The following is a 22868-nucleotide window of genomic DNA, read 5'->3' on the forward strand; positions in this document are numbered from 1 at the left end:
GTGCTTAGGAGTTCAATAACCCTTGATTTCTTGCAGGCTTCAGGAACTGAACTTAGGCTCATCACAGCACACTGCTCTAAAGAGTGCCAGTTATATTGCAGTCAGTGCAAATAGTGCCCTCCATAGCATAACGCCACAGACTACACCATAAATAGTGCCCTCCAGTGGTCACAGTCCCTGCAAATTTAATTTCCCCATTGGGTGAGGGTGAACCTCTTCACAGCCTCTTGTAGTATAGCAGAGCCACCAATGTTGAACATTTATTGACAGCTGAAGAGTGCATAACCCCAAGCTACCCTCCCTCTGAACATCACTTCTCACTGCCAGGACTGCTTAAAGGAAGTCACGAGTTGTATGAATGGAAGCTGAGAGTAGAGTGGCCCAGGACATAGATAGCTTAAGAGATTTATATATATTTATATATATATAAAATCTCAGCTCATACTGGCTTAATCACAAAAGGGAATTCATTGGCTCAAAGGACTGAAAACTCTGTGTAGGACTGACTTCAGACGTAGCTGGATCCAGAGGCCCAACATTATCAGGATTCATCCCTTCGACTCCCAGTGCCACTGTGTGCAGTGTGGGTTTCCTTTGCAGCTGACTTTCTCTGCTCCGTGGTCCCTGAAAGCACCGGTTATATATCCTACAGGTCTAGCGACTCCAGGGTAAGGAGCTCCTCTTTTTTACAAATTCCGATTTTAAGAAAATCCCAGGATTTGTTCTGATTGGGCTAATTTGGATCACGTGCCCATCTCTAAACCAATCACTGTGCACGTAGGGTAAATGCACTCACTGGTCAGTCTCAGATCCCAGGGAAGAGTCACAGCCCCACTTACACCTCATGGCATCAGAGTAGAGAAGGGGAGCCTGCTGCGCTCCATACACCCCACCCCACAAAGGACATGTAGAGGAAGGGGGAGTGGATTCTGAGAAATATCCTTTTGGGCTGTGAGTCCCCTCTGCCTCCTGGATGTCAGTAGGTGCAAGGTTCTATGAAAAGGGTCCCAGGCTTGTGGGTCATTCCTACCTAGACTGGGCATCAATGTCCACATGCAAATTAAAGCTACAGACTTGGCTTCTCCAATCCCCCCAAAAAATACCAAAATCCAGGGCCCGTCCTGTCATTCATATATATTCGGCTGCAGCTGGTCCCCTCCAGAGGGAGTTTGTGAGGCTGATGGTGCCTTCCCCTCCTCCAGCACTCAGAGCGGCTCCCTGTCTCCTGTAGAACAGTGGACCCCTACCAGCCCCTCAGGATCATGTTCAAGGTCATTTCCTATCACTCTGCTCCAAACCCCGCCTGGGCCCTAATCTTATGCTTTGGCAACTTCTCACTGTGTAGAGGCAAGAGTGGATTCTGGGAGCTACCCAGATGACAACCACAGGAAATCTGGTACAGATAATGGTGGCCTGGCCTAAGATGGTGGCATGGATTCCAGAGAGACTGAGGAACTAAAATCAACAGGGCTGGGTGATGGATTCTTTATGGAAATGGGGAACGGGGAGAAGCCAAGGATGACTCCTGAGTTGCTGATATGAGAACTGGAAGGATATTTTTCCCATCTCCTGAGACCAGGCAGTGGTCTTGCGGCTAGGAAGTGGGGGGCACTCAAGAGGTATAATGTCCATCGGCCTATCAGCACTGGGAGGAAGCAGACAAGAAAGTAACCGGCATGGCCCAGTACGGTGATAGAAAGACATTAACAGGGTGTGGGAAAGTCATGATTAAATCTAGCCGATCTTGAGCCCGCAGCGCCATCTTGAATTTCCAATGAACATCTGCCCTGTGGTCTGGGCTGTGTGTTCCTGGATGATGGCATTCCCAGAATACAAAGCAATATCCAGAAATGGGTTAAAATGAATCATTTAGAGGGAAAAAAGGTTTCCACTGTTACTTCTGCAGGAGAGTGTCCATTACCCCACATGCACACCAAGAACATAAACTCAGCCAAAGATGGAAGATAACATGAGCAGGGATAAACATGTTGACTAAAATCTCCTGGTGTGTGCTGGGCACATTCATACATATTTGGAAAGAAGCTTTGTGTATTTGAAATTCTCAGCCCTGTCCTGCCATGGTCTGAGAACCCAACATGCCCTGAGAGCAGGTGACCTATAAAGACTGGGAACAGCCCGCTTGGAAGACACATAGCAAAAGGCAGGTTTGGCAAAGGAGGAATAGAACAGAATCCTGCTTCCTTCAGCTGCGCCAGAAACAGGCAGGGGAAAGCATCATCTTTAGAGAGGAATCCAAACTCCACCCCAGAGCTGCTAATTCCTTTTGGCTTGCAGTTGTGCAGAGAATAAGAACATTCAGAGAACCACACATCCCCTCGTTGCCACATTTATAAGATTTATATCTCAGTCCCTTCTGATCCCTTTCCAAGGAATAAGACTCAGCAGAGGCCGTCCCCACCCCTCTGCTCTGAAAGCAAAATCTCGTTTATTATCTCCACAAATGCGTTCGTGCCCATCAGGCCTCGAGGCCTTCCACTGTTGGCCTGTGAGCATGTCCCCTTGTGCCCCCCGCCCCAGGAGATGCCCGTATACACCCCACCTCTGTCTGTGCCTTAACTGCATTTCTCTCCGGCTGCTAACTTGTTCATGGTCAAGTATGCAGAGAAACATGTGGTCTGCACTCCTTTAGCTCTTGCCTCTCAAAGGGGAGGGGCTTTTCAGAGCTCACTGTACCTTGGTGCGAGGGGCTGCACTGCTCACTCCAAGGGGAAGGTGACTGTCACCCCGGTCTGTGTTCTCTCTTGCAGGTAAGTCGGGCTCAAGCAGTCGGGAGGGCTGTGTGATGACACACTTTGCAGTTTGGGAGCAAAAGCCGCCACAGTAAGACACGATCGATTTGTTGCATCTGAACTCCAGGCGGGGGTGGACGTCAAAGTGGGAACTTGTTCTGGGACTGGAAAGGGGATGCACAGCTCGGGGTCCCCTGAGGGCCTCTAGGCTTGGTTGGGGAAGACAGAGGGGGCATTGGCGTCTGTGCATGTGGCTTGCACTGGGCTGCCTGCTCCCAGGGGCACATCTCGCCGAGATCCATGACTTCAGCTCTGAAGAGCTTCTTCTTTCAATGGCTGAGACCCAGTGGCATGGGACAGAGGCGTGCAGGTTGCCTTCTGGGGCCTCGCCGGTCCTGCCTGGATGCTCCTGAAGGCCCTTGTACTCATTGGCATGCAGCCTCAGCCATTTCTAAACTCATGGCATCCCGCCAGCCACATCACCCACCCAGGCTGTTCTCCCTTCCCATCGCCTCTCTCCCACCCATCACCTCACGCCAAAGTTCCAGCCAGTCCAAGGCAGTTTGGACTCGAGTTATCCACAAGGGTTGGGATATTGGACTGTGATGTCTTTGTGGGGCCAGGTTTCAGAAGCGACAACTGGTTTCTGCCATTGAAAGGTGGAAGGCATGTAGGCATCACCAGAAATGTGCATCCACCTGTGTGCACAGTGTCAGGTTCTCCCAGGTACATTCATGCTCTCACCTTGGTGCAGCCCGTTGGCCTGGAGCTGGCTCTTACCCCTCCCCATGACTTTCTTTGGTGCTGCCTCTTTTCCTTCTCCATGGTTCCAGGCCTCAGGACCCTGGCACGGGTCAGAGCCTGGGCAGAGCCACCTTTTACCTGGAAGGGAAGTTGGGACAGTTTCTCCCAAGGTGCTCTGCAAAGTCATCTTCTCTGGATGTGAAGGCACATATTTCAGGGATATGCAAATAACGTTTCCCAGGATGCTTTCAGTATCGGTGCTTCCAAAGGGTCTGCAAATGATTTCTCCCCAGGTGACGCAGCGGCGTGGCTGCTTCAATTCCTGAATCTGCTGTGAATATGGGCTGAAGGACAGGGGGCTTCAAACTCTCATTTTTAAGAAAGTAAATCTGGGGCTAGAAGCCCAGTGTTTTGCAGCACTCTGATAAGTGAGTGAAATTTCTCGGGGACCAGGGAGGTACTTTGGGCTCCAGATACCGACCTGAAACTGAGGCAGGCATGCTTCCCCAGAGTGCAGCAGGTATCCTCATGCCAGAGACCCCATGCCCTCACCTCGCAGCCCAGGCCACCTTTCTGCCCAGACCCCAGATCCTCATTATGCTGGGGTGCAGGGATGAGGGGTTCTGCTTACCTGCACCTCAGCCTGGTCTTAGGGACCCCAAAGCAATATCATTTTCTTGGAGATGCTTTATTTTCCTCCAAATAAAACTGATGGACTGTCTCTGCTCAAGAAGCATTCCACTCTTCCCAGGATGAAGCTCTTTCTGACATTAAAGGGGGTTTTTGGGGGAAGGGCTCAGAAGCCCAGGGCCCTGTGGGGAGGGAGAAGGCGACCGAAACACCTACCATTCTCCTAATAAGCAGTCGTGGAGCACCCCAGGGCTCAGGGCTTCACATACATTTTCTAGCATGCTTCCCATGAAAAGTCCTGTGCACAAAAATAAAGCTCATGCTTAAACACTTCAAAGATATCTTTTTAAATGGTTTTAAGGTGTGCTGTTGATGTGATGATAATCAAGCCTCAGAGGAAGAGCCCTTAGAGGAAGCAGCAAGGAGGCAACAGCACAGCAAGAGGCAGAGAGAGAAGGCAAAAAAAAAAAAAGGGGGGGTCTTTGCAAGTGTGATGAAGTTAAGGACCCTGAGATGGGGAGTATCCAGGTGGGCCCTAAATGCAATCAAAAGTGTCCTTATAAGAAGGAGGCAGAGGGGGAGTTCACAACAGAAGAGAAGAAGGCAATGTGATGGCAGAAGCGAGAGGCTGGAGTGATGCAAGGAAGGAATCCCCAGCCAAGGAACGCAGATGGCTCCGGAAACTAGAAAAGGCCAGGTACAGGATCCCTGAGAGACCTCCAAAAGGAGTCAGCCCTGCTGATACCTTTATGCTAGGCCCGTGAAACTGGCATTGGATTTATGACTCCAGAATTGTAAGAGAATAAGCCTGTGCCGTTTAAGCCACCAGATCTGTGGCAACTTGTGACAGCAACAAAGGAGCCTAATACACCAGGATATTCTCCTAACTCAACTCTCACTTACTTCACCATAAACCATGCAGCCAAAAGGCTTTTGCTAAACTGCCCATGACTTGAAGACAAGAGGCCCAGACTGGAAGCCTTAGAGGGAACCACCTCCAGCAGGCCTTTGAAATTGGGGGAAAAGGGTTTCACTGGATTAAAAAAATGAAGAAGGTCTACAGTTAGCACTGCTTCATGTATGGCTCTCTCCAGGACCTTAAATGAAGTCCATCTCTCTCTCTGAGTCTTCTGGCTCTCTTTTTATCCTTGTTGGTTTTACCCTTGGGCAGGCTTTCTCTAATCAGCAACCCATGGCAGCTCTAGGTTTATAATCTTATCAGTTTGACAAGTATGGGAAATGAGTGTATCTCTTGGCCAATAATTCCCAGGATTGGGCTTTACTTAGACTGACGTGGGTCATGTGCCCACCTCTGAGCCAATCACTGTGCCAAGGAAATGAATTATGCTGATTGGCCAGGTTTGGTCATGTGCCCACTCCAAGCCAATCCGCACGCACAGGAAGTGGAGAAGCTGTCAGCAGAGCCCGGGGCACGCAAAAGCAGTACCTACAGAGACCAGGTGCGCTTAAATAAGTCAGGCTGTTTTCCTTTCTAAAGGACTGTTTAGAACCTTAATATGTGAGTACTTATCTTGAAATTCCAAGAGGAGTCCACAGTATTTTTTTTTTAAGATATTTCATTCTAAAACCCCGTCTCACTGCGTGCCAGAGGTTGAGTCATGTCCCCTACAAAAGGCATGTTCAGGTCCCAGCCCCTGATCCGGTCGGTGGAACCCATTTGTAAATAGGATCTTTAAAGATGTTGTTAATTAAGGTGTGCCCAAACTGAATGAGGGTGGGCCTTAATGCAGTTTGGCTGAAGTTCTTAATAGCAGGAAATTGGAAACAAAAAAGAAGCCCTGGCGAGTAGCCAGAAGCTGAAAGTCAAAAGAATCCAGTAGAGAAAGGAGCAGACACTGCCATGTGCATTATCATGTGACAGAAAAGCCAAAGAGACCCAATGATTTCTGGCTAGCCAGAAGATACCAACCTGAAGAGGAAGGCAGCCTCCTAGATTCTAAAACCAGGAGCCAATAAAGTCCTTTTGTTAAGTCAACCCATTGTATGGTATTTATTTTAGCAGCTGGGAGACTAAAACACTGGGCTAGTCTTCTGAGAACCTAAGTGACTCTCAGGACCCTTCTAACACTAACCTTGGCTCCAGAATTACCTAATCCAGCTAGTCTCAGTTTAATTCTTTCTCTATCCTCCTGGGTAAATCAGACAGAACCTCCCACCATCTGGCTAAATCAGACAGGAAAGCCCCACCCCAACACTGGATGTTGGATGTTGGATGTTGGATGTTGGACGTGACAGAACCTAACTGGGCAACAAAGGAGGAGCCCTGAACTCCAGCTACCATATTATAAAGGCCTGTTTCTTCATTCAACTAGTATTGCCTGAGCACCCTGATTCTTGCAGGGGCAAACAGGGGAACAAGACATGGGACAAAGGGCTCTGGGCTACAGAAGATGCCTAAATGCACAAGTTCATCACTGTGATAAGCCCAAGGGAAGAGAACCAATGCAGTTTTGAACTCCAAGCTGAATTGTAAAGACAAAATAGGAGTTAACCAAATACAGTGAAGAAAGAAGAGGGAGAAGGAGGACACAAACCCTGTGTCAAAAGAGTGTGAGGTTTTCTGGGACTGCCAGGACAGAAGTTTTCTGTCATCAGAGCGTGAAGTTGCAGTGGGGAGTGGTGAGAGAGGAGCTGCAGCAGAAGCCGAGTCCCAAAGGGTACAATGGGGAGACCAGGGCTGATTTGAAGCAGAGAGTTGATGTGGTAAAATGAGCCCCTTATAAGATGACTTGGACAACTGGGTAGTGAATGGGTTGGAGGAAACCAAGAATGGAGGCAGGGACCTTAAGAGAAGACATGGACATGTGTTCCAAAGAACTCGGTCCTATTTTGTTCACACTGGACACTCAGAGTCTGACATAAAGGAGGAGCTCAGCAAACATTTACTGAAAGGATGAATGAATTATAGAAAGAGTGGCCAAAAGATTCTTTCTCAACCTCCCTAGGAGCCCAGCTGTACCAATCTGTTTGGTTGGCAAAGGGCTTCCTCATATATTATTTCCTGAAAGCCCTTCCAGGATCCTGGTGGTCTATTCCTACCCCCTTTACTCAGAAGAGAAAACTGAGGCATGAGGGAGGTGGGGGCGGGCAGGGGGAAAAGAAGGGACAAAAGTGGTGAGGAAACAGGGTGCGAGGGGTTTGCCTGCCCCAGAAGCTGGAGAGGCGTAGCATTCCTCCTTCATCCTTTTGCCCAAGCGCTCCATCTCGCCCCGTCCCCTCGGGTCTGACCCTGGGGCTATGCTGCCCTTAGCGACTATATCATGGGGATTAAGCTTCATCCCCCATGGTGGGGGTGGGGGGCATGGAGAAGTGCTGCTCTTGGATTCTCTGGGTGCCCCACGTGCCAGAAAGTTTCCAGCATGGACCCATATAAGCTGGAGATGCTCAAACTGCTGCTGACAGCAGTGGACAAATGACAGACATTTGTCGAAGCCTTCGACTTCCTGAGGTCCCTACAAGGGGTCTAACTAGAATGCAATGCAGAATGTGGGGGCAGTGGGGAGGGAACTCCTGTTTGCGGAAACTGAGCACCTCAGGCTCCAAATGGGAACTGGTTTGGCTGTGATTTTCGAAGAGGAGGGGAAGGGAGGAAGGATGATGGGCGCGCAGTCAAGGCTCTGCTGGCACCTAGCAAGTGAGTTCAACAACTTGACCCACAGCCTTCTCTCTAGACTCCATCTCCCTTCTCTCTCTCTCTCTCTCTCTCTCTCTCTCTCTCTCTCTCTCTCTCTCTCACACACACACACACACACACACACACACACACACATTCCTATTTAAAACCTTTTGTATTCTTGCCTAAGTACTAAAGGCACTTTATAAATCTGGGGACTCTCTTGAAAAGGGGTTCAGTTGGGAAATCCCAAGACCTTGCACCTATCTCTTACTATGGTAACACCATCATCCCAGTACCCCAAGATCAACGTATGTCTTGGTGGGGGAAGGACCTTGACCACCTAATGTCTTTATTTTGCATTCAGCTTCACTAGCCTTATGTATTTTGCATGCCCCCCACCCCCAGCAGGATGAATAACAGCAATCTAAAGAATCAATGGAGGGTTAACCAGGGTCAACACACAATATCCTGTCATGGCTTGGATAAGACCCATTTTGTCTTGCAGACCCGGAGTTAACCCAGGACCACTGATTACCAGCTGTGAGATTTGCAGCAGGTCACTTACCCTCTATGAGCCACTTTCTCACATGAACAACAGGGTATCAGTCACAGGGTTGGAAGATGAAATGAGATAATGCATGCAAAGAACTAGCCCAGTGCCTAGAACATAGAAGGTGTAAAAAATGTGAGTTCCTTTCCCCTGCTAGAGCTGAGAGGCAATCATATTGCCAAAAGAGTTGTTAGTGGCCCTGTTGGCCAGCTGACACCTGTCCTTATGTCTTTTTCTGGATCTCAGCCCATCTTGAGGTTAACAGCCAGGCAAAGATGTTCAAGAGACCAGTTACCCTGGAAAAGAGTTGAGGTCCTGGGAAAAGCTGGGACCATCAGCATAGGGCAGCAGTGTCTCTGGCACCAACAAAACAAATGGGCAAAGGCGGTGCAAGGGTAGTTCAACGATAGAATTCTCACGTTGACGTGAGGGAGAACCCGGGTTCGGTTCCCGGTCCATGCACTTCCCCAGAAAAACAAACAAACATGCAAAACAAATAAACAACAATTCAACAAATGGTGCTGCAGTAATGGGATACTCACATGGAAAAATAATGAACTGTGACCCCGCCATACAGCATCCAAAAAAAAAACAAAAGAAAGAAATAGGCAAGAAGTCATGTCCAGTGAGAGGTCTGCTATTCCAGCAGAGGGTTTGGCCCTGCTGAATGTGTGGGTGGGACACTGAGCGTTCTCTAGAAGTAAAAGGGGAAGACATCGTGTAGTGTGGTAGATAGAGCTTCACAAAGAATAAGGATGCATGGAACACTACTTTTAGCAACTGCTGAAACTCTTCAAGTACTCACTAAACAAAACTTACTGTGAACTGAGAACTATCAACAATTTTCAAAGGATTGACAGGAGCAACTTTTTCCGACCACAGTAAGAATAAGTTAGAGGGTGCGCAGGTAGTTTAGTGGTTAGAATGCCCGCCTTACATGTGGGAGACCTGGGTTCGATTCCCAGACCGTGCACCCCCCCAAAAAAGAATAAGTTAGAAACAATAAGATGAAGATATCTAGAAAAACATATGTTTGGAAATTAAGAAATGGACTCCTAAATAACTCAGGGGTGAATGAAGAAATAAAATTGGAAACTAGAAAATATCCAGAAGTAGATATTTGCAAAACAATAAAATACAATCAAAATGGTACTTAGAAATTTATAGACTTAAATGCTTATATAAGAAAAGAAGAAATGGACTCCTAAATAACTCAGGGGTGAATGAAGAAATAAAATTGGAAACTAGAAAATATCCAGAAGTAGATATTTGCAAAACAATAAAATACAATCAAAATGGTACTTAGAAATTTATAGACTTAAATGCTTATATAAGAAAAGAAGAAATGGACTCCTAAATAACTCAGGGGTGAATGAAGAAATAAAATTGGAAACTAGAAAATATCCAGAAGTAGATATTTGCAAAACAATAAAATACAATCAAAATGGTACTTAGAAATTTATAGACTTAAATGCTTATATAAGAAAAGAAGATAGGCTCAAAATAAATGAGCGAAGTATACAATTTTGTATATTACAAAAAGAACAGCAGAAGAAACCAAAAAAAAGTAGAAGAAAGAAGTAATAAATATAGCAGAAATTAATCCAATATAAATGAAACAAAAAGGGATCAACAAACTAAATTTTTGTAAATAAATCAATAATTAAAATAAACTTTTTGTGGGATTGATCAGGAAAAACAAAGAAGGCATAAATAAATTATGTTAGGAATGAAAAAGGGAGTACATTTATAAATACCGAAGACCTTACATATTTATGAAGGTATTATGAACAACCTTCAGCAATAAATAAGAAAACCTATTAGAAATAGAAAATTTAAAAAATAAAAATAGAGACTTACCAATATTGACTCAAGAAGAAATCAAAACCTCTAACCTTAGAGAAATTATCAGTTATTAAATACCCTTCCTCAATGAAAACCTCAGGCTCTAAAACTTTTACCCGTAGATTGCAATAAATATTAAAGGGAAAATTTAAGAAAGAACACTCCCACCTCAATATATGAGGCTAGCATAACCTCAATACCAAATTCTGACAAAGTAAGGAAAATTAGAAGCTAATACCACTCCTGTGTGTAATTTTATATATATATAAATATAAAAAATAATTTGTAAATTATATTATGTATTATATATAATACATAATTATATATATAAATGTATATAATTACATATAATATATAATATCTATATATTTGTATATATATATAATATATGATATAATTTGTAAAAATCTCTTCAAAATATTAGCATACACAATCCAGCAGCGTGAATAAAACTTAAGTTTATCCTACAAATACAAGTTGGCTTAAAATTAAAAGATCACTTCAAGAAACTTACATTAACAGCTTAAAGGACAAAAATCATATGTTCATCAACAGATAAAATAAAGATATTTGATAAAATTGACCATCCATTCACAATTTTTAAAACATAGCAAACCATGAATAGAAAGAACTTTCTTGACATTGAAAGCATTTCTTAGCATTGAAAACATTTTCTTTAAGATCGAAGATAATATCTTCACTTCTTTTAAACAGTGTTTGGGAAATCTAGATGGTACAGGAGGGCAAAAGAAAAGATTTCAAAGTGTTAGAACTGGTAAAGAAAAAAGATAACTGTTAATACTCACAGATGATATGGTTGCCTAAACCCAAAGAAGCTATGATATGTTATCAGAATTAGAGTATTTAGCAAGGTTTCTGGAAAATTATCAATGGAAAATAAAATACCAGACATAGAAAGATAAGAAATAGATTTTTTTTAAATACCACTTACAAAAATATTGAAAATATAAAATACCTCTGAACTAATCTCACAAGAGTTGCAAAAGCCTTTCAGGAGGAATGAATAAAACTTTATCAAAGCCCTTAAAGAAGATGTACAAGTGGAGAGCTGTGCCATGACCCTAGCTTGGGAGATTCAACATGGGAAAGAGGTCAATTAGTCCCAAAATGAACTGTAAATTTGATGCAATTATGATAAAAATTCCTACGTTTTTGGAACTTCAAAAAAACTTCTTCCAAAGTTTTTATGGAAATGTCAAAGATCAACAACAATACTTTTGAAGAAGAACAAGATGGGAGAATTGTTCCTACCTAATAGTTAAGGTTTAGCATAAAGCCATAGTGATGGGGACAGTGTGGCTGTGCAGAGAATAGAAAAACAGGTCAATAGAAAAGGATATCGATCCTTGATATAGGACAGACATGGCAATGCAGAACAGTGTAAAAGATGATGGAATTTTAGATAGCTGTGCTGGGACTATTGGTAATTTGTGTTGAAAAAAAATTACACTGAGGCCCTACTCCATGCCATACATAAACATCAATTACAGGTGGATTTTTCCTATAAACTCTAAAAGTGAAAGGAAAAATTACAAAACTTTCAGAAGGCAATATAGGAAGATATTTTAGTGTCCCCAGGGTAGGAAAGAATTTCTTTAACAAGATCTAAAAAAGTTCAAACCAAAAAGGGAAAGATATTCATTTGACTTTATTAAAATTAAGGGCGCTATTCATAAAAATTAAAAAAACAAAAAGAGGGTATAAGTACAAGCCACAAAGTAGGAAAAGATAATTGTAGCACATATAACCAACAAAGGACTAGTATCCAGTGTATATAAATATGCCCTTTAAATGAACTGCAAAAGACAAACATTCCAACATATAAATGGGCAAAATATATAAACAGGAATTGCACAGAAGATAAATTATGAGTCCCCATAATGTTATGCAGAATACTCAACCTCCTTAGTAATTAGAGAATTGCACATTACATGGCTGTGAAATACAATTTCTCAGCAACCATATTAACAAAAATTAAGAAATGTAATGAAGACTTGCTTAGAATATGAAGCAACAGAAATTCATCCATAATGGATGGGGAAAAAAAATATGTGCACAATCCTTTCGTAAAATAGTTTGGTAATGCTTGGAGAAGTTGAATATGACCTCAAAATAACCCGAAAATGTCACTACTCAGTACTGACCTTAGAGAAACTCTTGAAAATGTGCTCTAAAAGACATGCAAGAATGTTGATTACATCATCATTTACAACAACTAAAACTGGAAGCCATTTAATTATCTCTCCATAGTTGAATGAATGAATTCATTTTATATGAAAACAATAAAAATGCATATGGGGACAAGATTGGTTATCTAGTAGTATTTCCAGGTTTTCCCTCCTTTCTGAAATATTTGACTTTGCCTGCTATGGCAACCATTTCTCTTTCAGGGCTGCCATTGCATGCTGTTTAACTTGTTTTCTGAAAAAAGTCCTTGATGAGGAAGTGAGTAGGAGCTGAAATCCAGTCATTCCCTGATCCCCACACCATGCACCCTGGTGCAGGGCTATGTCAGCCAAAGGAAGAGGGAACAGGTACTTCACACAAAGATGCCATCTCTTTATCAAGCCAGGTGTTTGCAGGTCTGGCAGTGCCCCATGTGATGAATTCTCTAATTCATCCACACAGAGGGGCCTCGTTTTCTAATTTGGACAGAGGCACATTAGATTAGTAGGAGCTCCGCCGCCTGCCACCTTCCTGCTTCCTGTCCAAACCAGCCAGGTGCCCAGGCTTTCCTTGTACATAACCAGGAAAACAGGGAGAAAGGGGTTCTAGTTTGCTAGCTGCCGGGATGCAATATACCAGAAACGGGATGGTTTTTTGAAAGGGGAATTTAAAAAGTTGCTAGTTTACAGTTCTAAGGCCTAGAGTATGTCCCAATTAAAACAAGTCTATAGAAATGTCCAATCAAAGACATCCACGGAAAGATACCTTGGTTCAAGAAGGCCGATGAAGTGCAGGGTCTCTCTCAGGTGGAATGGCACATGGCAAGCACAGTCAGAGTTTCTCTCTCATCTGGAAGGGCACATAGCAAACACGGTGTCATCTGCTAGCTTCTTCTCTCCTGGTTTCTGGTTTCATGAAGCTCCCCAGGAGGTGTTTTCCTTCTTCATCTCCAAAGGTCGCTGGCTGGTGGACTCTGCTTCATGGTGCTACAGCATTATTTGCTCTCTCCGAATCTCCTTCATTCTCCAAAATGTTTCCTCTTTTATAGGACTCAAGTAAACCAGTCAAGACCCACCCAAATGGGTGGAGACATGTCATCACCTAATCCAGTTTAACACTAAATCACATCATCCAGGGAGATGATCTGATTACAGTTTCAAACATACAGTATTGAATAGGGATTATTCTACCTTTATGAAGTGGGATTTTGATTAAAACATGGCTTTTCTAGGGGGCATACTTCCTTTCAAGCCAACACAAAAGGGCAGAAGAAAAGTGAGATGATTTTTTTGTCTTTCCTTTGTCTTGAAAAAACCAGGTAAGGGACAGATGTGGGTGATATTCCTGGAAAAGAAGCCAGAGAAGCTAAGTTGACCCTCATATCGTAGAGGAGTTGGGACTGTGTAAGGAATGAAAGCCAGAAAAACCACAGAGGATGAGTGTCTTGGAGTTTTCTGTGCTTTAGAGAGTGACAGACTCCTCATAGTTAGGGAAAGGGAAGAAAACCAAAGAAAGAAGAGATTTTAAGAAGTATTGCTAAGTCTTTAAAGATTCAAATTCCTTTGTAAAAACACCTTTGTAGGGGTATAATTAAAACACAATCAACAGTTGATATTTAAAGTGTTCGATTTGATCAGTTTGACACATGGTTACACTGTAACCATTTCCTCAATCAAGATATGAATCCAGCCATCACCCCCAAAGTTTCCCCATTGCCCCTTAGTAGTCCCTCTCTCCCATCCTTCCCCAACTCCCATCCCTCAGCCCCCACTGACCAGGAAAACGCTGATCTGCTTTCTGTAAACTCTCATATATGAGTTTACATTTTTAGAGTTTCGTATGAATGAAATCATACAGTGTGTAGCCTTTTCATCTGGATTCTGTCACTCAGATTATTTTGAGACTCATCCATGCCATTGGGTCTAAAGCGTGCCTCCCTTCGTATGGCCGAAGGATATTCCATTGCATGGAGATGTCACAGTTTGTTTATCTGTCCACCTGTTGATGGACATTTTGGTTGTTTGTGGTTTGGGGCTGTTACAAATAAAGCTGCTATGAATAGTTGTGTGCATGTCTTCATATAGACATATGCTTTCTCTTGGGTAAAATATCTAGGATTGAATCATAAGATAGGTGTACGCTTAATGTGTGAAAAAATATCAAACTGTTTTCCAAAGTGGTTGTACATTTTACATTCCACAATCACTGTATTAACAAATAGGATTTTATCACAATTTAAACTTCTGATCTTCAAAAGGTACTATTAAGGAAAGGACAGAGAGAGAATATTTGCAAGGCATGTATCTGATAAGGAACGTGTACCTGGATTTTACCAAGAACCCTCAAAACACAACCAGAAAACAACCTGAACAACAACAAAAAAATGGATAAAATATTTAGACAGACATTTCACCAATAAAGATATAAAGATGGCTAATAAGTACATGAAAAAAATGCGATTAGTCAGTAGCGAAATGCGAATTAAAACTGCAGTGAGATTCCACTTCATACCTATTGGAATGGCTGAAATTAAAATGAATAGGCTACAAAAAGTTGGCAAAGATAAAGAGGCCTGGGACTTACAAATTCCTTTTTAATTGTTTTTTAGTTGTTAGATTGTCATTCATTAAACACGATCCCGCTCCGAAACTGGGCTGCACAGAGCCCTGGCTTTTCTGTGGCGTACATCTGGACAGATGCATACCAAACAGTTAACGATGGTTGATTTTGGGTGATCAGTTGGAGGCATAGGATTTTTACTTTGTGTTATATGATACCTGCTGTTTGTTTTCAAAACATGCATGTAATATTTTTAAAGCCATCTAGAAGGCATTGTTAAAATAGCATCCTCTGACTAAAACAAAACAAAATCTTTTGCTTCCTTGGTGCAGCTCTCCAGAGCGCAGCGGTTATATTCCCCACAAAAGTAAGAATGCCTGGTCAAGGAGCACATTTTAAAAGGGAGCTTCTGAATCTAAAGAAATCCAGATCAGAGCATCCCAATAGCTGAGAGATGGGATGAGTGAAACTTTGTATCTCCTAAAATATCTGAAAGCAGACCGCTTGAGCTAATCTGGATTTGGGGAACGGGGGCGGGGAGGTCAACCAAGGAATGGCAGTATCTGAAAGACAACTCTGGATTCCCTAGAAAGAACTTTCTAGCAGTCAAGACTGCCAGACACAAATAGGTCACCAGGAGAGGTAGTAAGTTCCCCTCGCTGGAGGTATGCAATTCAGGGCCAGTGTCTGGACTGGATCCTATTAAGTCCCTCCCTTATCCTGAGCTTCTTGGAGGTTTGCTAGTATTTGGGGAAGGGAGGAAGGTTCTAGAACTTTCTAAGTGTGCCTCAACTACAGGTAAAAAAAACCCATCCATGGCATTAAGCCACCCTAAATATCTAATACTTGGCTCTGACCCCAAACCACTCCCATCTCCTCATCCAACAACTCTACCCTGTCCTCACCTCATAGCCACAGAAGGTGTCACCTGGTCAATGGCAAAGCAATCCTGAGACCTTCAACATCTATAATCTTCTTTCTCCCTCCCACTGGTTTTTCCTTTTTATGTCTCTTCTTCTTGAGCATTACTTATTCTTTACTTTTAAATATTTGCTTCTGTAAAAAAAAAAAAACAAATGAACGCCTGGGACAGATTTATAAAGAACATTCCTGGAGAGGCGTGTGAATTAATTATTCAGCATCCTCTCCCTTTGTAACTATTTATTGTCTCATATGCATTTATATGGTACCTATCACTGCAGATCCCACTCCGTGCTGGAGACATAATTTCCATGAGCTGACTACTTGTCTAAGATGCATACATAGTATTGCAATACTATTTTATTTCTGACTGTAACAGCACGTGCCATTGTTAGGTAATTGTGTTCATGTTTTTAAATGTGAAAAATAATCAAATATTACTTGAAAGAGATTGTACAGTAATTCAAGGAGATATTAAACCACCAGGAAGTTAGTCGGCAAATAAATAGGCGTTTGTGGCTGTCAGGGTGAGCGATGGGGAAGCTGGCCCACTGTAGGGGAGGAAGAGAGAGAGTGGAAGACAAAGAGAGCTGGGTTAGTTGTGTTGGGAGAAGATTCCAGTGACCAAGCCTGAAGTCACACTGAGTGTTATCTGAAGCTGTCCAAAACTCAGAGGGCAGGTGGCACTGTTATTTAGGAGGAAAAGCAGAGGGCTGGATTGGAGAAGGTTGCAGAGATTCACGTGTGCTTGTCTGAGTGATGCTAAATGTCAGAATTGAGGGTACCTGTTGGGGGCAGGGAGGAGACTACCGTTTATCTGCATGCCTAAACATTCCAGGAATGTGCTAGTGCCATTACAGGCCTCATGTCTCTTTTTATTATTAAAACATCATGGTGGGACCACAGTTAGTACTTTCCCATTTTACAGATGGAGAAACTGGAGCTTTGAGAGGTTAAGTAAAATCCAAGCGCTTTCCATGATACCACACTGCATAACCCTCATGCCACTGTGCAAAAAAAAAAAAGATAGAAAGAAAAAAACTGGGATAGCAGTCCCCGCCTTCCAAGAGCTTACTAGCCATTTAAGTTGATTCTGGGAATTAATATACCCAGATTTTCAGTCTTAATTTTGTTTGCTTGGGATGGGAGGAAGCACAGCTGGATGGGAGGGAAGGAGAGAATGTCTTGGCCAGCATCCAGAGTGGGTGATGGGTCTCCCCCGGCCCCTACCAAAGAGGAGGAAAAGGAATGAGAATATTGGGGTGTGCTGAGCTGGGAGCCATGGACAGGCAGGACTAGGAGGAAGACAGAAGCAATGCAGGAGGAAGTAGAGAAAAAGATAGCCCAGATCTGGGCTCCTTTTCTTTCAATACTAAGAGAGATGGCACCTGCCAGCTTTCTGGGCCTGTGTTTTAGTATCCTAGGATTCTTAAGCAAATACTATGAAATGGCTTGGCTTGAACAATGGGGATTTATTTACTCACAGTTTTGAGGCCATGAAAATCTAGGCATCATCGAGGTGCTGCTTTCTTACTGAAGACCAGCTGTCAGCTGTCCTTGGCTCCTGTGCCATATGGCAAAGCACATGGTGGCATCTCCTAGACTCTTCCTTCTATTCTGGGTTCCATTTCAGTTTCTTGCTTTTATGGCATGCACTCTCTCTCTTCTTTCTCTTCTCCTTTCTCTTCTCTCTCTCTTCATTCCATTTACAAAGGACTCCAGTAATAGAGTTAACACCCATTCTGAATGAGACGTGTCACATCTTAACTGAAGTAGCCTAATTAAAAGGTCCTGCTTGCAGTGGGTTCACACCCACAGGAATGGATTACTTTAAGAATATCTTTTTATGGGGTGCATACAGCTTCAGTCCACCACAATCTGGAAATTTGCACGTTGTCAGGTGTGCATGGAGAATGGAAACAAATGTTTTCTGCTGTTCAGCCATGATCACATCAAAGACCTTGGCAAAGAGCAGAAAGCATTATAATGACCTTATTCCCTCCTTCGCTTCCTTACTTCTCATCTTGCTTCATTGTCATCAGAAAAAATACTCTTCTGTGAGGCTACCTGCAGGTTCGAGTCTGGGTTTTATGCAATAATTTGTGAGGCCCCTTCTGTCCAAACCAGCCTAATGCTACCAGTGTGCATAAATACCTCTGATTTGGTACCAAGTAAAATAAACTAGTTCTACTTATCTAAGCCAAAAGGAGGACTTCTCAGAGGCACACTGGCAGAGGTTGGCACAGCAGCCCCGGGCAGCCTCTTTCTCTATCTCCCATCTCCACTTCCTTTTACTTGTCTCCTTCATTTTTCCCTGTGGCTGCAGATTTGCTGTCATTTTCCCAATGTACATAGCAGGAGACAGCCATCACCACCAACTCCAGGTTTATATATAAAGACTGGCCTTCCACAAAGAGTGAATTGATGCCCATATCTCAACTCCATTATTCCAAGAAAAAGACTGACAACTCCCACCCTGGGTCAAACATCTGGCAGCCAGAGATATTACAATATTGCAATTTTCACTAAAATCATATGATTTGGGGGGAGAACATTTTCTAGGGAGGAAGATGCTGGTCTGATGAGCCCATAGGTGTCCCTGTCACCCAGCACAATTCATCGTCCACAAAAGTCATACAGTTGTTCTCACTTTGCCCGGGACCATTGCACCTGTCTCTCTCTCTCCCTCATCTTATTCTGAAATGTCCTCTGCACAACTTTGCACCCATCCAAGCCTTCCCCTTCTCTGGGGCTCCGTTTGGTCCTCCTCCCTCCAAGAAACCTTCCCTGGTTCCTGCAGCCCGTGTGAACCTGCCTTCCTCAAGCTCTTATGTCACCATGCAGCATCCAGGCCTTGGATCCGAGCTTGTGCATTTGTCAGAAATTGCTAGACCCCTCCTGTTTGCCAGGTACTGCATTTCAGTGCTGTGGGAGATGCTCCAAAGGGAAGAACTGGAACCCTGAAGTTACTGCATTCTAGCCATGTCCTCAAATAAGTGATACATTCATTGGATTGTGTGTACTTCTCTAGTCATAATAAAATTATGCTATACTTTGATGCCACGTATCTGTTTTTCAAAAAAAAAAAGGGTATTGGCTGAATCTGGGTCATTGTGGTAGGAAATTCATATTTATAAAATATGTATCATCATTTACTCATGAATATTAATGCATTTAATGAGGGTAAAACCTAATATTTAAAACAAAGAAAGAATTTGCTCCAGTTACTCTTTAGATTTGCTCATTACTCTTTTCTGTGCAGATATTGTCCATGATTTACACGTATATCAAGCATCCAGGTACAGCTCAGGTTCACCTTGTGCTAAATTAGATTAGACATCAGTTGGCAAATATTACAGTGTTAACCAACTTCCAGAGAAATCATGGAGTCAGTCATTTCACAGTTTCATGACTTGCATTAGCATTATCTGGTAAGTCGTGTGAGCAGAAATTTTCTTTATAGCTTTTTGGAATATAGTAAGATAATATTAATGCTATCCAGTTCTGAACCCTATTTATAATATGTATCATAAATATATTATTATGGAGCATGCTAATCTGAAATGTGTAACAATTCAAAAGTGAGCTGGGATCAAGTTTGCATCATTACCATTTATAAAAATAAGGATCTGTAAATTAGCAGCATAAAGAAGATTGTAAAATAATAACTTAAGCGCCTCTGGAGTCGGCCTGAGAGATAAAAATTGGGCATAGTCAAAATTACCCTTGAATTCCCTTAAATCATCTTTAAAAGGTAAAATATATAAATACACCAACTCAAAATACATCCAACAAAGCCAGTTTTATTCCTCCAAAATCAGTTGGAAATTCTCTTTCCTTAGTTGTGTACTAGATGAAGTGCATTTGGGGCTCTGTACCATGGAAAATACAGAGGTTTGAATATTCGGGTCCCGCTCAGTGCAGTGAGATGCCCTCCCAAGGTTGCCATGGCATTTTCACACTATTTGATGACTCACGCACTCTGGAGGGTAGCTTTGGATGGTGAGGCTGAGTGAGTTTGCCTCCCACTCCCGTTTACTATTTATCCTCTTGGTCCATCTGACCCTCTCTCTCTCTCATTACAAAATGATGTTTACCTCCACCTGGTTAAATTTGAATAATCAAGTGAGAATATGATGTGGCCCCGCCCATGAGAGGCTGGCAGCAATGAACGGACCCAGCCTCACTAACGCTGGTCCTGAGCAGGTTGATGGGCCATTGGAAGGAGACCTGGAATCTATGGAACTGAGTCTCCCCCCAGCTTTAGGTGGCTGGTGTGTGAGGGGCAGACTTGGCTTTCAGGGTAAGAAGGCGGTTGGGGTCGCAGCCCGTTTCCATTCCACTCCTTAGCGACATCACACACTGAGTCGACGTTCTGCCTGAGCAAACTGTATTCTCCCAACTCCAGCAACGCTTCGTAACCATGTTCCTGCTGGGGGACTGGGGGAATCCTCTCTTGAAAGTTGGTTCCTCTCAGATCAGTCACCTAGCTTATTGACCTATGGTCCTGCCACAGGGCAGGGGCTCAGAAGAGAGTCGAGTTTGGAAGAAAGTTGGTAGGTGGTAGGAACAACAGCGCTGGAAATGCCTTGGAGCTCCAAGGGCTAGTGTTTGATAGATTTGAGGTAAGGGAGACAGAGAGCACAGCTGGCCCAGCACTGACGTGGTCTCCTCACTCCGAAGGGCTCAGAGCCCTGACCTCCCCTCCCATCCTGCCTTCCCAAAGCAGCCAGAGTAGCAGGGTCTGGGATACTGGGGCACCATGGGGCAGGGTCAAGGAGGGTGTGCTCTCTTAGCCTCTCTGATCACTGGGAACCCTGTCCTAATACTTAGGAAACAGCCTCAACTTATGGAGCTCGTATATGGGTCAGACTCTGTAAAAGACTTCCTTTGACTTTTCCAGGACTAGATTTTAATGCATAGACTCAGGTGTACTAAAAGTCTAATAGAATTCACTTCCATTTTGAATCCTTTGGATAATCCTGGGCCAGTCAGCTCTCAGTCAGGGGTGGTGAGAGGGCAAGAGAAGAGTTGACCTTGAAGCCTGCTTTCCCAGGTGTTCTGCCATCCATGGGTGGCTGCTCCAGTCACCTATTGCTGCATAGCTCATGACCCCTAAACCCAGTGCCTTCCAACAATAAGCACTGTATTATCGCCTCTCATTGTGCAGGTCTGGAATTTGGGCAGGGCCCAGCCGAGTGTCTCTTCTGCTCCAGGTGGCATTGGCTAGGGTGACTCAATGGTGTTGAGCAGGGCAGGACCTCATCTAGAGAGTCTGAGATGGCTACACTCAGATGTCTAATGCTTTGGCATGGACAGCCGGAAGTCTGGACCCAGCTGAGGACCTCTCCCTCCATGCGTGGGGGCTCTCCAAGTGATCAGTCCCACAGGCTTCTTGTTCCTTTAAAAGGCTGGGCCCAGGACTGAGAAAGCACCACTTTCCCCTGTGCACCAATAATGAAAGCAGTCACAGGGCAGCCCAGAGTCAAGGCAAGGGAGCAAAAGACACTCCCTCTGGATCTACTCCCATCTTAATTCCACCACAGGAGCGCTGGCGGGTGGGAGGGAGGAAGGAGTTGCAGCCTTCCTCTCCACTTGGAGGAGCAGATCTGACAGCAGCTGCCTGTTTGCTCACTCCCAAACTCTCCAGAGAGGTCAGGCATGACTACTCCTTCCTCCAGGCATCCGGGCTCCAGAAACGCCACCTGAGGGTGGTGTCAGAGTGCCAGGAGGCTTACACCATGCTGAGGCATTTGGAAGCTGCTCCACCCTGAGTCATCCACCCCTGCCCAGAGGTCCACCACCCCCTCAGCACAGCCATCCAGGGCTGACCACCCCCTGGGTGCTCTTCTGTCCCATCTCGGAAGCCCGGGAGCTCTAGAGGCTGCCTGGACCCCCTGGCACCTGCACATACTATGTGACCTTTTTCCCTCTAAGGTCTAAACATTTTCACTGGGAGGCCCACACAGCTTCTCCTTTCTGCATTTTCTTCCGTGCCTTAAGCCCAGTGAACCCTCTTTCCCGTTGAGGAAAGAGGCATGCTTCTTGCTCCTCTTTGCCTCAAATTGAAAGGTTTACCTCAGCTCCAAATGACTTTCCCGGCTATGGGGATTTGGGGCTTTTAAAAATAAAAACCAAGAAAATGTGCCAGTCAATGTGGGATAGAAATCCTAGAATGAGCTGGGACTCAGCACCAAGGGATTGAGAAAACCTTCTCAACCAGAAGGGGGAAGAGTGAAATGAGACAAAATAAAGTGTCAATGGCTGAGAGATTACAAACAGAGTGGAGAGGTTATCCTGGAGGTTATTCTTATGCATTAAATAGATATCACCTTGTAGGTTAAAGAGAGGCTGGAGGGAACTGCCTGAAAATGTAGAGCTGTGTTCCAGTACCATGTTTCTTGAAGATGATTGTATAATGATAAAGCTTTCACAATGTGACTGTGTGATTGTGAAAACCTTGTGTCTGATACTCCTTTTATCTATCTTATCAACAGACGAGTAAAACATATGGATTAAAAATAAATAAGTTATGGGGGAATAAATGTTAAAATAAATTTAGTAGTTTGAAATGCTAGTGATCAATGAAAGGGAGGGGTAAGGAGTATGGTATGCATGAATTTTTTTCTGTTGTCTTTTTATTTCTTTTTCCGAATTGATGCAAATGTTCTAAGAAATGATCGTGATAATGAATATACAACTATGTGATGATATTGTAAGTTATTGATTATATATCAAGAATGGAATGATCATATGGTAAGAATGTTTATGTTTGTATGTGGTTATGTTTAATAAATAAATAAATAATTGAAAAAGAAAAAAGAAAAGAAAATGTGCTAGTGTTTCTGCACTCTGCCCATCGTACACATACTGTAGACAGCTATGTTCTTTGAATTGGAGCAGGTGGAGAGGGGGGATTCGAGTAGAAAAACTCATGGTTATTGTGGTAGCCAGGATCCCTGCAGGAAGCAGATATCCAAAGGGATACAGAAGGGGGTTTATAAAGGGATTGCTTATGGGGTGAGGGAGGGCTTAAGAGAACCCC

At 43.7% G+C, this 22868-nt stretch overlaps 1 protein-coding gene and 1 non-coding gene across 2 annotated transcripts in view; both read left to right on the plus strand.

Annotated features, from left to right (window-relative positions):
• Positions 1-22868, plus strand: part of KCNIP1 (potassium voltage-gated channel interacting protein 1) — a 412473-nt gene that overhangs the window by 299318 nt on the left and 90287 nt on the right. The window lies entirely within an intron of this gene.
• TRNAV-UAC (transfer RNA valine (anticodon UAC)) lies at positions 9213-9284 on the plus strand. The gene has a single exon. It is a non-coding gene; the product is annotated as a tRNA-Val (tRNA).

The sequence above is a fragment of the Tamandua tetradactyla genome, chromosome 20 (assembly GCF_023851605.1).
Source record: "Tamandua tetradactyla isolate mTamTet1 chromosome 20, mTamTet1.pri, whole genome shotgun sequence".
NCBI classification, from domain to species: domain Eukaryota; kingdom Metazoa; phylum Chordata; class Mammalia; order Pilosa; family Myrmecophagidae; genus Tamandua; species Tamandua tetradactyla.